This window comes from Delphinapterus leucas, chromosome 17 (assembly GCF_059928025.1).
Source record: "Delphinapterus leucas isolate spDelLeu-1000000601 "Yukka" chromosome 17, BTC_Dleu_Yukka2, whole genome shotgun sequence".
Taxonomy (NCBI): Eukaryota; Metazoa; Chordata; class Mammalia; order Artiodactyla; family Monodontidae; genus Delphinapterus; species Delphinapterus leucas.
In genome coordinates this window covers 85,241,626-85,253,928 of record NC_143145.1, presented here as the reverse complement: position 1 = coordinate 85,253,928, position 12,303 = coordinate 85,241,626, and the positions used below count along the sequence as shown (strand labels likewise).

General features: G+C 51.2%; 1 long non-coding RNA gene across 1 annotated transcript in view; it reads left to right on the top strand.

The window, feature by feature from the left end:
• The first annotated feature begins 10,604 nt into the window (after positions 1–10,604).
• Positions 10,605–12,303, top strand: part of LOC111165824 (uncharacterized) — a 76,962-nt gene continuing 75,263 nt past the window's right edge. The window contains exon 1 of the long non-coding RNA XR_016388572.1: positions 10,605–11,188. This is a non-coding gene — a long non-coding RNA (uncharacterized LOC111165824). The remainder of the gene's footprint in view (positions 11,189–12,303) is intronic.

Genomic DNA, 12,303 nt, shown 5'->3' with positions numbered 1-12,303 from the left:
TTTTGCATCTATGTTCATCAGGGATATTGGCCTGTAGTTTTCTTTCTTTGTGACATCCTTGTCTGGTTTTGGTATCAAGGTGATGGTGGCCTCGTAGAATGAGTTTGGGAGTGTTCCTCCCTCTGCTATATTTTGGAAGAGTTTGAGAAGGATAGGTGTTAAATCTTCTCTAAAGTTTGATAGAATTCGCCTGTGAAGCCATCTGGTCCTGGGCTTTTGTTTGTTGGAAGATTTTTAATCACAGTTTCAATTTCAGTGCTTGTGATTGGTCTGTTCATATTTTCTATTTCTTCCTGGTTCAGTCTCAGAAGGTTGTGTATTTCTAAGAATTTGTCCATTTTTTCCAGGTTGTCCATGTTATTGGTATGGAGTTGCTTGTAGTAATCTCTCACGATTCTTTGTATTTTTGCAGTGTCAGTTGTTACTTCTCCTTTTTCATTTCTAATTCTATTGATTTGAGTCTTCTCCCTTTTTTCTTGATGATTCTGGGTAATGGTTTGTCAATTTTGTTTATGCGTGTAGGTCACCTGAGGGCATCTGTTCTTCGTTCAGACAGGACGGGGTTAAAGGAGCAGCTGCTTCAGGGGCTCTGGCTCACTCAGTCCGGGGGGAGGGAGGGGTGTGGATGCGGGACGAACCTGTGTGACGTTGCACCAGCCTGAGGCGCGCCGTGAGTTCTCCCGGGGAAGTTGTCCCTGGATCCCGGGACCCTGGCAGTGGCGGGCTGCACAGGCTCCCTGGAAGGGAGGTGTGGAGAGTGACCTGTGCTCGCACACAGGCTTCTTGGTGGCGGCAGCAGCAGTCTTAGCGTCTCATGCCCGTCTCTGGGGTCCGTGCTGTTAGCCGCAGCTCGCACCCGTCTCTGGAGCTCGTTTAGATGGTGCTCTGAACTCCCTCTCCTCCCGCACCCCGAAACAATTGTCTCTTGCCTATTCGGCAGGGCCAGACTTTTCCCTGGACTCCCTCCCTGCTAGCCGTGGTGCACTAACCCCTTTAGGCTGTGTTCACGCCGCCAACCCCAGTCCTCTCCCTGCGCTCCGACCGAAGCCCGAGCCTCAGCTCTCAGCCCCGCCCGCCCCGGCGGGTGAGCAAACAAGCTTCTCGGGCTGGTGAGTGCGGTCAGCACCGATCCTCTGTGCGGGAATCTCTCCGCTTTGCCCACCGCACCCCTGTTGCTTGCTCTCCTCCGCAGCTCCGAAGCTTCCTCCCTCCACCCTCCGCAGTCTCCGCCCGCGAAGGGGCTTCCTAGTGTATGGAAACCTTTCCTCCTTCATGGCACCCTCCCAGAGGTGCAGGTCCCGTCCCTATTCTTTTGTCTCTGTTTATTCTTTTTTCTTTTGCCCTACCCAGGTATGTGGGGAGTTTCTTGCCTTTTGGGAGGTCTGAGGTCTTCTGCCAGTGTTCAGTAGTTGTTCTGTAGGAGTTGTTCCACGTGTAGATATATTTCTGGTGTATCTGTGGGGAGGAAGGTGATCTCCTCGTCTTACTCTTCCGCCATCTTGAAGCTCCTCTCCCGGGTGGGACTTCTTATCTCATTTTTACACAAGAAAACTGAAGCTTTTTCTGGGTAGAAACTGCTTAATTAACTCTTTGCCCAGAATGGTGCTTGACATACGTAAGGTGCTCAGTAAGGTAGTTAAACAAAGGATGGGATTTTTAATCACTGTTGATCCTGATGTACTGTAAGAATTGAATTTTTTTCCCCTTGAAGTCTGCCTGTGTCTCCAGATAGATGGCCTCTTTGTAACATCTCAGGCCCTGGTTCTTGGAGTAGAAATTCAGTATTGATCTTCAAGTTTTATGAAAGATATGTAAAAAGTAGAGAAGATTATCAAAGAAAATCATAAGGTAATATGAATATTAGTAATCTGAATATTGGAATGTAGGTTGAGCTAATTGGAGTTGTTTTAACCTAAAGGAGGAAAGGCTAAGGTTGCTTTCAAATATATGGATAACAAAGTAATTTATTTTTTGCAGAAAGTAGATTAAAAGAGAGAAGAACAGATCAAAAATTAAAACAGATTGTTTAAGAAAATCTGGTGGGGCTTCCCTGGTGGTGCAGTGGTTGAGAGTCTGCCTGCCGATGGTTGAGAGTCTGCCTGCCGATGCAGGGGACATGGGTTCGTGCCCCGGTCCAGGAAGATCCCACATGCCGCGGAGCGGCTGGGCCCGTGAGCCATGGCCGCTGAGCCTGTGCGTCCGGAGCCTGTGCTCCGCAACGGGAGAGACCACAACAGTGAGAGGCCCGCGTACTGCAAAAAAAAAAAGAAAGTCTGGTGGAATCTTCAACCTGGGCCATAAGAAGAGAAGATACGCGATGGTTTGTCATTCTAATGAGGCCTTTCTGAGGTCTGTTCCAATACTAGAATTTGAAGATAGTTTTTGGTTAAATATTTTTTCCAGAAGAACAAATACAGTTTTCTTACATGTGGGTCACAGGCGATGATAAGTATTTGGTGGTTTCAAGACACAACCACAGTTACATTAGTAATAGTGGAAAAGTACACTTTTCTTACCCGAGTCATAAAAGCTGGAAAACTGCCAAGTACCTGTTAGCTGAGGAGGGAAGCTGATCCCAGGGCTCACTTCCTGCCGTTGATGCCGAAACAGAAACAGAGGGTGCTTCCCCCTGCACGGCTTCTGGGCTGTCACATCAAGTCCGGGGCGGAAACAAAGACGATGCGCTGTTTGTTGATTTCTCTCCATCATCAAATGGCCAGTGGCCAGAAGGCGGCCCTGGCGAGCACGAGGAAAGGTTTGTGGTAAATACTCCCCTTCCCTGCCCTGTTCTGACAACAGTACTCGCTGGGTTATGCTGGGGACGCTCAGATGAATAAGGTGTGCGGTCTGAACTGCTTTGAGTTTGTCCGAGGAATGCCACAAAAGTAAACTCTTGCTTAGTTGTTGTTGTTTTTTCTTTTCTTTTTTTTTTTTTTTTTTTTGCGGTACGCGGGCCTCTCACTGTTGTGGCCTCTCCCGTTGCGGAGCACAGGCTCCAGACGCGCAGGCTCAGCGGCCATGGCTCACGGGCCCAGCCGCTCCGCGGCATGTGGGATCTTCCCAGACGGGGGCACGAACCCACATCCCCTGTACCGGCAAGCGTACTCTCAACCACTGCGCCACCAGGGAAGCCCATTGCTTAGTTTTTAAACATTTTAAAAACTGATAACAAAATTTAAAACAAAATACCTACCTTAAAGTATACAGAAATCATCCACAATTTCAACATCCCATAACATTTTCTTTTTTTAAAAAACTTTAATGTCAGATACTAAGTTCTGAAGAAAAAAGATAATAAAATAGCTCAATGTTGGAGAAAGATTGCATAGACATTCAACGGATATGGCTGTGGAAGGTTCAGGGCAAGAGAGACTCTGGCCAGTGTTGTGTCCTGCTCTCAGCAGCTTCCTGGGCTGGGTGGGTGGCCACCCTCCAACCTCGGGTGCTGCTGGGCTCACCCGGGCGTCGGGGCCGTGACGGAACGTGAGTGGACGAGGAGCCGTCAGGGGACGGAGCCGTCCAGATCCAGGCTGGCCTAAGGCTACACTGAGGCTGCACAGCTGGCCCTCAGCATCTGTCCCAGGGGATTCACAGACCACCTTTGACTAAAGAAACGGGCAAGACGGAGCGCCTGACACGTGGTGCTGGGGAGTGACTTACAAAGAGTATCACATGTAAGGAGAAAAACTCAAGGTCTCATACAAATACGTTTCCATTTAGGCTCAATTACTTTACATAATTGCCTTTCTTGTCGAGGCATGTGAAGAAGTCATTGGTTTGCTTTACCGTTTAGGGACCTGAAGTTACAATGAGTCAATAGCTTTCAGGGACAAGAATATTGTCTTGTGCTCCCTCCACTTCTCTCCTCCCTAAAAGCCAAAGCCCTCGAACAGATGTTACTCAGATTTTTCCAAAATGTAAATAAGTGACCCCTGGAGAAGGAGAAAATCATAGCATGGAAAGTTTTCAGGGAAAATGCTTTGTTTTTCAGAAAATTATACATGAAGGAAAAGAATAAACGGGATTTAGGGTGAAAATATTTATGCAACTTTATAACATTCTCTTCCCGGCAGTACCATAATAATGCTGATTTATCCTTTTGCCATTTTTGCTTTTGTGATTTTGGTCACATCAGAAACTAGTCTGTGATCATTTGTTTCTGGCTTGAAACTCTGTTTTACTTTATATTAAAAGACTTGAAAAAACTCTCTTGCTTCTCACCATATTCCTGTTTCCATGACTACATCAGATTTTTTCTTAAGAAGTATCAGTATTTCTGAAAGTTGTACAGTGTTTTCAATTGCACACCTAGGAAGCAATTATTGTTTTGGGAGAGGATTTGAAGCTTAAACTACCTTAATATTTGCCAGTAGGTTTTAAAATCTATGAATTCACTAAAAGCCTTAGATATCATCTCCTCCTTCCTGAACGTATAATTTTATTTTATTTTATTATTATTTTTTTTTAAATATTTATTTATTTGGCTGCACTGGGTCTTATCTTTTTTTTTTTTTCAGTTGCGGCCTGCAGGATCTAGTTCCCCGACCGGGGATTGAACTGGGGCCCCCTGAATTGGGAGCATGGAGTCTTAACCACTGGCCCACCAGGTAAGTCCCCTGAACATATAATTTTAAACTGTAGTCAAACTCATGTTCTCCATAACCTGCCAGGGAGCATGTGTGTCAGCATCTTACCTGTGGAGAGATGCTGGCTTGTAAAAAATTCCGAGGGAAATAGGAACTCGGAAAGACAAGCCGTGGTGAGGGAACCTGTGACTAATCTGTACCAAAGTGAGTCTGATGGTTTGAGCTAACTTGCGTCTGTCCTCCCACTGCCCCGAGAGTTGGGCCACCAGGAGACGAGGACAGTGGGTCCAATCAGGAGGCAGGAACTCAGCGCTGGACGCTGACCACGCCGCCCTCACTGTGGGTGGTGTGCGCCCCTCGGGGGTGAAGTTGGAGGGACGGAGGGGAAGTAAAAGAAAGACACAGAGATACAAGAAGGGAGGAACCAGTGCAAACGAGCTGCAGATCACGCTGGCCGTCCCAGGTCTCGGTGACCTCGGCAGACTCGGAGAGTCATATTTTATGTAGACGAAACTTTTCAACTTCTCCTGCGTCTCAGGAAGAGGCAAATGTTTTCCCTTGAGGCTTGGTCAAGGCATTCTTTATATTCCTCAAAGTTTTATCGTATTAATAGATGTCTTGTGGTGTGCTTGAGTTAATCTCGACACTGTATTTTTCATTGTTAAAGAAAAAGGCATCTTTAGTTTTTGTCTGAACGTTTGACCCTCTGGCCTCTGATGTGGAAGCTTTCCTGACGCAGTCTGCACACAGCCCCGCTATATTTTAGAAGTAGAATAGCATAACTAATTGAGTGTATGGGAAGTCACCCGCGTCAAATATCATTATTAAACTGGATGGAGCGCCCTGCGTGCCCCTTTATTGGTGGATTCCTGTAGGGAGGGGGTCACCCTGGTGGTGAGTCCACGTCTGCACCAGGCAGACATCGTGGTGATACCCTTGTCCTGACCTCACTTTCCCAGTCCTTATTGAGGGTTTTATTGACTTAGAAAAGCACACTCAGATGGAGTTAAAGATAAAGCGAGGGGATGGAAACACACTGCTCAGAGCTGCTCTCCTGATGACGGGTGGGACGGGGCAGCTCCCCACACGTCGGGCGGCCCTGGGCCCTCATCCCCCTGTGCGGCCCCGGGAGCCCCGGTGAGGTTGCAGGGACCCCGGTCACCTGCCTGTCAGGCTGAGAGCACTTGCTGGACAATAGCAGACAACGCTCCTTATCACAAATCCCCTCTCAAAGACTGCTTTCACTGACTTTTCCTGCGATCTTTCATCTGTGGACAGATGTGACCGTGGGCTGGCGTCTTCCTACTCATGCTGGCTCGGGCGGCCGAGGGGAGTGACGGCGGGGGAGCAGGACTTCACTTGTTCTTGGGCGGCGATGCGGCTTCTCTCCAGACTGGACAGCAGGTGGACGTGGGAGGAGCAGGCGCTCCATGTGTCGTGCTTGTCAGACACACGCTTTCAGGTCTCGTTTGCATCATAAATGCTTTGTTCCTCCTTTTCTTCACCTGGGACTCAAGCCCTGCTCTGTGACGTCTGCTGCTGTCCGTGGTGTGAACGCCCCAGCTTGGAGCAGCCCATTCACCCACAAGACGTGAGTGACCTCAGAGCTGGCTGAGCCCGGGAGCCCCTGGCCTGCCACCGGCCACCTGCTGTGATCCACACGCGGGCTCAGGCACGCCGGGCACAGCGAAACGGAATAAAATATTTAGGAAGTGATGAATTTTGAGTTCTTACTATTTTCGCATTGAATATAATTTATTCAGGTGTACTTTTCTATAATTTAAGAAATTCAATCATGGTAGAGCTTAACAAGCAGCTAAACGTCTCCTGAAGATCTAACACGAGTTTCCTGCGAGGCTCCCTGAGCTTGTCCGAGCCTCCTCTGCTCCTGGCAAGGCGTGTGCTTTCCGTGGTTACGGTTAATCACCCAGCTGGGTCTGGTGACTGGCTCAACAATTAAAATTAATAAGTATGAGTGTGGGTTTAGAAAAGCCTTTTAGAATGGAATATTTTATTTGCTGTGTCTCCTGACAAGATCAGTCCCTTACATTCCTTTCACGGAATCACCTGTGAAACTCATGATGTCTGTGGTGACTTTTATTGAAATATAGCAAAACCGGTACACATGTTGCAATGGTGAGCCAATTGATTGCCCGAGTTACTATGTTAGACATTGTGAATTGCATATTGACAGTGAACGTGGAACTACTCAAAATGTGGACAGTAAATCCACGGGTCTGGGGACTGGCCCCTCTAAATTCTTGTGAAGTAACCAGTATTATTCTGATCATTTCTGTCTAGAATGATGATAGTCTATCATCAGGATACTGTGTCACCCAGACTTAAACCACGTAACAAAGGTAAAACCAATCCTGAGGTTAATATATAAGGTAGAACTTGGACCCACAATCACTGGATGAATTCAGATATGAAGGCAAGATGGGAAATGTAATGAGTGTGAAATCTTTGAGCCTCTAGGTTACTTTTAAAACTGTCTAGGGGATTCTCTAATTATTCAAGTGAAGCCAACACAAAATAGTTCTCTCAATACCTGCTTTCCGTTCTGCTCCCTTAAAGAACTTTGCTCCCCGATCCTGAGCCAGGATCATGTGCTCCCTTGTGGGTGGCACGGCTGGCTGGTACACATTTGTGTGACTTTCCAGAAGACGGGGAGTAAAGGGTGAATAGGTAAAGTGTACGAAGCAGATGGACCACTGGAGGTGTGGCTGGAGGAGAGGCAAAGGGGAGCCCCATGTCTGGGGCAGAACTCCCCACCGACCTGGCTGGGGCCGGGCGGGCTCTGCACCCTCGGGAGCCCATGTCTGGAGCCTGGATGGGGCGTCACTCCTTCGCCACCTGGCCACCCGGTTGGCTGTGCAAGGGTCCTGTGCAGTGAGATTTAAATGCCTACCTGACTTTTTAGGCAAAGGTAAAGAATTTTCTCCCTAACTTAAATCTCTTTTTTCCCCACACGATCCACTTGTATTTATAAAATTGGGTCTCACCTTTACCAGCAGTGTGGAAAGCACCGGGCAGGTTTCCCTGGGCTGGTTGGTCTGTTGGGAAGAGCTGGGACCCGGGAGCTGCTCCCTTTGAACCCGAGGAACAAGGGCTCTGTCACTGAGTTGACACAGGGGACAATGTGCACCGTGGACAGTTACTGAGTCCGAGGCGCCGCCCGCCTGCAGCTCCATCACCGAGAAGCCCAACTGCCCCGTCCACAGGATACAGGGGTTCCGCGTCCTTCCAGGGAATCGCAGCCTCCTTTCCTGGGTCTGCACATGCACATAAGCACACACTCCAGTGCCTGTCACGGGAAGGAAACGTGGAACCTTTGCAGGAATGGGGTCCTGTTCCACAGCAAGCGACTCCTTGCTCTGGGCCCAACTGCCAACCTCCCCTTCAGCCTGAGACAAAACCCACAAATCTAAACACTGGCACCAAGCTCGGGCACCCAGCACGCGCAGGTCTCCGAGGCCCTGCAGGGTCATCTCACGGGGCAATGGCCACATTTCATTCAATGACTGTGGTGTCTAAGTGGGACTAATAAAAAGAAAGTTTGATTACTTAAACTCGGGCCAAACGTAGAATTAACAACCTTCCCATGAAAACAACATGGAGGTATAGAAACAGTGTCGAAGGAACTAAAACAGAGCAGAGAAAATGATATCAGAAAAGGATACACTGCTAACGTCAGTGGTAACACAGATGAGAGCTAACAGCAGGTGCTGTGCTGAGGACACACCAAACCCCGTGTATCACTGACTCTCCCCACAAAACAATCCTGGCAGCTCAATTCCATCTTCCCCAAGGTGGAGGCCCTCGCGGGGAGAGGAGATGGGGGCGGAGGGAGGGTCCTGGAGACATGGCCTTGGGCCCGGGCAGCTGTTTCAAGGCTCTTTCCAGGTGTGTCACCTTCTTTCTGTCCTCAGGAAGGGGCTGCAACAGACCGTCCTCTGGTGCAAAGCTGGCCCTGCCAACGTGCTGGTTGTTAATATTTTGATGGTTATTTAATTTTTTTTTATTGTGTTTGCTTATTTTTTAATCAATGTACTTCCAGAGTCTTCTTGAGTTCTGCAGGTTTTCTCAAGTTCCTGTCCCTCTTCCTGAGCTAAGAACCAGGTCCTTGGACTCCATTCCTGCCTAGATTTTCTTTTACGTCTCCACATGGAAAAAAGAGCAAAGCATGGAAGCCAGGAACCCCTCACTAAGACCGATTCTCCACGACGTGCTGCTGTGGAGCAACCCCCATCCCCCGTCCACTCCCGGGTGCCCCGCGTGGCAGCGGGTCTCAGCTCTGTTCAAACAGAATCTGCTCTCCTCTCGTGATTATGGCAAGGTTTTTTTCACTTAAAAAAGCCTGAGAAGCGTTCGCTGCAGTTTTGCGGGAGACGCTCCTCTGCGCTGGCGGCTGTGAGAAGAGAAGCTAGGGAAGCTGCTCTGAGTAAGCAGGCAGAGACTTTGTCAGGAGGACGGTTTCTGCAGAGAAGCCTCGTCTTTCTAGGCCTCTCCTTCCAGCACGCTGCTTATTAAAGAGACAGGTGTGTGTGTGCGTGTGTGCACGTATGTGTGTGCATGTGTATAGGAAACAAACTAAGCCTTGGAGACCCCGCTTCCAGGAAACCTCCTTGCTGTGCTCAATGCCGAGAGAAAGTGACCTCTGATCACCTCTCCGGCGGATTTTTCAGCTCCCAGTGTCTAAGTGCTGGTAATAATGATGCAGCCAGTTTCTCAGCCTTTGAACTCCCCACAGCCCTTTGTGTCTTCCTGGCTGCTCCTTGCCGGGCGGGAGAGAGGAATGTGGGCAGGCTGGTGCCTGCTCCGTGCGCTGAGGTCTGCGCAATGGCAACCGTGCTGTGCAGCCCCTTCTCTGTGGTTTCCTGGTGGTGGCAGCAAGAAGCTGGACGGGTTTCTGGGTACATCTTGCGCTCCAGTCAAATGAATGATTCCCTTCCAGCCCTGTAGGTTTGCAGGAAGCTCCCGACGCCGGCTCTGGGTCTGGATGGGAGCTGTCCATCTGTGTGAAGCTGGGCAGCCCATTCCTCTGCTCTGGGGGCAGCTCCGCCTGGTCCGTCCGGGAGCTGGGAGCGGGCGCTGTCTGCCCTGCTGCCCCGCCTCCCAGACACCTCCAGTCACCTGGGCTCTGATGTCCTAGGACACATGGGGAACGCTCCTGGCGGGAGCTGCTGCTGCTTTTGACGTGTCCTTGTGGCCAGGCCTGGTGGGCCGATGGCGGGGAGATGTGACTTTATAACATCTGGTGTCGTCTCTGCCGGGTGGGAACTAATGGCTGCGCTGGAATCGTTAAGCCTTTGTACCAGAGCACACGCTGCACCATTAAAACAAACCTAATGATCCAGTGCACGTTTCCAAGCCCCTGTCACCCCAGAAGCTGCAGCGCTTGGGAAGCTCTGTGTCTCTTGCCCTTGAGCCAGACCCCTCCCAGTGGCCGTCCACGCTCCCACGTGGTTGCCTGTGAATGTTGTGGATCCTACAAAGCTGCAGTGACTCCAGGCCAGTGCTGGGACCCTGTCCGTGGGCGCCTCCCCACGTGGACCTTGCAGCTGAGGTCTGACCTGTCCGTGCCTCAGTTTACTCACCATTAATCATCCCGTCTGCCTGTCCACTTCTGGGAAGGCTGTAAGATCACACGAAGTCGTGGGTGTAAAAGTGATTTGCAAAGTATAAAAATGCCACTCAAATAACAAAAAACCCACAGGTGCTGGGGTCAGGGCACGGGGTCAGGGAACCAGCCCCGCCGACTGTGACTGAGTGTGTGGAGCCTCGGTGAGCACTTCGGGGAACAGGCTTTGTTTCCTGCTGGCCGAGGCACCTGTGTAAGGAGCGTAGGTGCGGGGTGCTTGGACTGCAGTGTCCTCAGACCAGCAGCGGTGCGCCCTCCTCACCAACACACACTGGACGCCTGTTACCTGGACGGCAGGTGCCTGTCGGTGCTGAAGCCGGTGAATACCAGCCCCTCACAGCCCTGTGTCCACCAGGCAGCGCCAATCTGGGGGTCAGGACAAAGGTGGTGTCAGGGATCCAAAGGACGGAGAAGGGAATCCCTGCCCACCCTCACTTTCAGTTTTGGTTCTTACTGATGCCTCTAGGGTCGCGGACCATATTTCACGCATACCGTCGCGGACGGCTCAACCCTCCGCGGACAGAGGGAAGGTGGCTGAGCTTGGAGGACGGCTCACTGCCAGTGCCGATGTGAGTCACACTTTGGGGTGTGCCCAGGACGCCCTATTGCTCTGCAGTGTGCTCTGTACCCATAGTACCTGGGATGCGCATGCGTGTTGACTGTCGTTGCAGGAAAACCCCAGATCAACCTTAGATGCAATGTGGTCTTCAGGGAGCTGATGGCCGCCTTGCGCTGCAGGTGGACGTGGTGGAGGCGACTTCCTCACGCGTATCAGCCCCTGAACGAAGATGTGGCTGGTTCTCCCATTTGGAGTTTGAAGCCTGTAGGGAAGGACCCAAATGGGTTTGGTTTTCTTTAGATCATAGCAATACTCTGGGTGCTCCGACTTTCCGAGGATCCAGACAACTCGCTACCCTCTGCAAGCCCTGCCAGGCTGCTTCTAGAACCTTCATACCAGGTGAGAGATTAACACAGTCACTTACCGGCCTGGGGTTGCAGGTGAATGAGGTACATTTTGTCCTTGGGGAGCCTGTCTTTTGTCGGGTATGGGCACACACCAGCAGGAACTTGAACTCTGACGGGTTGCAGGTGACGGGGTGATGGGGGCCCCCGGAGTTTCCTGAGAGACCCGAACAGAAGCAGGTCTGGGGCATGAGATGGAGTGACCCAGGCGGAGCAAGGGCGAGGGAGGAAGAGAGTAGACAGTAAGGTCAGAACCAGCTGGTGACCTGGGAGAAAAGGAGGCAGTAGGATCCGGTGGCAGATGTATGGCCAGCGTGGAAGGTAAAGTGCAACGAGATGCGGTCTGAGAGGCAGGCCCTCAGGAGGCCGCGTGCGGAGGTTGAAACAGGTGAGGTGAAGACTCCGGAGGAGGGGTGGTGGCGCTGCTCCCCGAGAGGGCGAGAGGCTGGTGGAGACAGACCGTCCACACGAATGTCTGTCATTCTTGGGGCAGGAGATCTGGATTCTGGGAACATTGGGGGAAATGTTAGAGTCCCCCGGAGTCCGTGAGTTTGGTCTGAGGACAGTCTTCATGCATCCGTCACGTCACTGGGGGTGGTCACCCTCCAGATGAGTGCGCTGCCATGAATTACGGGCCTAGGGAAGTCAGTTGGCAGATGAGGGCAAAGCTGAGGAGTGGGCCAGGCAGCGGCTCGGGGCTGACCCCTCTGCAGGACCGGGTAGGTCCACAGGGAGGGGGACCCCGGCGGGAAGGGAGGGGAGGAGGCGTGAGGCCCCGCAGGCCCGCAGGGGTGTCAGCTCCAGGGGCCCCTCGTCCTGGCAAAGCCCTGCCGCGCGGCCTCTCGGGGGCCCCAAGTTGCCGGAACACCTTCTAACCGGCCACAACAGTGCGTATTTCTGAGAGAGTAACACACCCGCCAAGGAAGGGAGGCTGCTCTCAGGACGTGTGGCTTCTAACCAGGTGATTTTGTATCTTGTTCACCTGCACATTCTCTGCCTTTAAAAGTTAAGATTTTGTGGCCAGCCGCATGTTGAAAACGTGTGAGTTTGAAGCCCTTGACCTTATAACTTTACCCGGGGCCTGGATCAGTGGGATCGCCGCCCTGGCGG